The sequence below is a fragment of the Schistocerca americana genome, unplaced genomic scaffold (genome assembly GCF_021461395.2).
Source record: "Schistocerca americana isolate TAMUIC-IGC-003095 unplaced genomic scaffold, iqSchAmer2.1 HiC_scaffold_1256, whole genome shotgun sequence".
NCBI classification, from domain to species: domain Eukaryota; kingdom Metazoa; phylum Arthropoda; class Insecta; order Orthoptera; family Acrididae; genus Schistocerca; species Schistocerca americana.
Window position 1 is genome coordinate 7,501 of NW_025725326.1, and position 2,500 is coordinate 10,000.

Consider the following 2,500-nt stretch of genomic DNA (forward strand, 5'->3'; position numbering starts at 1 on the left):
CCTAACCCGTATTGTACCTTAACCTAACCCGTATTGTACCTTAACCTAACCCGTATTGTGCCTTAACCTAACCCGTATTGTGCCTTAACCTAACCCGTATTGTGCCTTAACCTAACCCGTATTGTGCCTTAACCTAACCCGTATTGTGCCTTAACCTAACCCGTATTGTGCCTTAACCTAACCCGTATTGTGCCTTAACCTAACCCGTATTGTGCCTTAACCTAACCCGTATTGTGCCTTAACCTAACCCGTATTGTGCCTTAACCTAACCCGTATTGTGCCTTAACCTAACCCGTATTGTGCCTTAACCTAACCCGTATTGTGCCTTAACCTAACCCGTATTGTGCCTTAACCTAACCCGTATTGCGCCTTAACCTAACCCGTATTGCGCCTTAACCTAACCCGTATTGCGCCTTAACCTAACCCGTATTGCGCCTTAACCTAACCTATATTGCGCCTTAACCTAACCTATATTGCGCCTTAACCTAACCTATATTGCGCCTTAACGTAACCCGCGTTGCGCCTTAACGTAACCCGCGTTGCGCCTTAACGTAACCCGCGTTGCGCCTTAACGTAACCCGCGTTGCGCCTTAACCTAACCCGCGTTGCGCCTTAACCTAACCCGCGTTGCGCCTTAACCTAACCCGCGTTGCGCCTTAACCTAACCCGCGTTGCGCCTTAACCTAACCCGCGTTGCGCCTTAACCTAACCCGCGTTGCGCCTTAACCTAACCCGCGTTGCGCCTTAACCTAACCCGCGTTGGGCCTTAACCCAACACACGTTGGGCCTTAACCCAACACACGTTGGGCCTTAACCCAACACACGTTGGGCCTTAACCCAACACACGTTGGGCCTTAACCCAACACACGTTGGGCCTTAACCCAACACACGTTGGGCCTTAACCCAACACACGTTGGGCCTTAACCCAACACACGTTGGGCCTTAACCCAACACACGTTGGGCCTTAACCCAACACACGTTGGGCCTTAACCCAACACACGTTGGGCCTTAACCCAACACACGTTGGGCCTTAACCCAACACACGTTGGGCCTTAACCCAACACACGTTGGGCCTTAACCCAACACACGTTGGGCCTTAACCCAACACACGTTGGGCCTTAACCCAACACACGTTGGGCCTTAACCCAACACACGTTGGGCCTTAACCCAACACACGTTGGGCCTTAACCCAACACACGTTGGGCCTTAACCCAACACACGTTGGGCCTTAACCCAACACACGTTGGGCCTTAACCCAACACACGTTGGGCCTTAACCCAACACACGTTGGGCCTTAACCCAACACACGTTGGGCCTTAACCTGCTCTGTAATTGTCATACGACGCGTTAAATTAGTGTAGTGTTGCCTAACTGCAACCCCCGCAATATAGTTTGCTACCCGCACTGCCCGGTCCCCAGAGTATCGCTTCATGTTAAACACCTTGCAGCTATACACTGTAATGCGGATGGCAGCAGGACGTACATGCTCAATGCCCTTCGCAGTTGTTCATTGGCATTCGCATGGCGAAGCACAGCCTACGTTGTGGTACGGCTTGTGTCAACTGTCCGCTGATGTTGTACGTCCAAATCACACACTGTACTGCACATTGGTCCTCATGTACTGAATGATACATCGTGGTACATGTGTGACCGTACCACGACTGCGCCAACAACGGCGAACCATACGGTCCAAATATTGTGCACTCAGCTACGTGTCGTCTCCCTATAAGAGCTGGATTGCAGTATGGTATGCCGTGGATGGCGATCAGCATGAGCCGTCTGTTGATGTAGTGGCGCGTGTTGTCAGACGTAGTCGTCTCTTCTCACTCACCGTGATAGCATGGTGCACTGCGTTCCACATCTGCGACATGCGACAGAGGCCGGTTGACAGTCGTTCGCGCAATGGACATCGCATACGTACGGGGGCCACCTTCCACGTGTTCGCGAAGCGTGCACATGTTGTTGCGTGTATGTGGGCAGACATAGTGTGTCGTGACACCTGACACAGGCATGCAACAATCGTTGAATTTGCAAATGGCGATGGACGTCTACGTTTGCTGGTGACGTTACGCAAATGAACAACTGGTAAACCGTTGTGGTGCGGTTGTTCTCGCTAGAGGTGAATCAGTGATGGCGACGATCGGTTGAGCTACCAACCGGTTGTTTCAGCGATACCCACCATGCCCACGAACGTGAATGGCATGTGGGTGTGAAGCGATACGCGGCGGTGGCTGGGTGGGACCGTCCCCGGCCGGTGAGGGGGGGCCTCCCGGCGTGCTGGCCGCGCGGTGCGTGGGCGCACGCGCTACAGCCGGCTGGTGGGGGCGGCCAGTGGCAGGCGCGCCGGCCGACGGAGGCGGCAGGCGGCGCAGCTGCGCGCCGGCGCACCCTGCACGCGGCGCCGTGCGGCCAAAGTAGGTCCTCGCGGGCCCGGTGCGAAGCGCGGTGGACATCTGCAGTGTGCTGGTCCGATTGAGGACTGTGTGCGCTGAGGATGCGC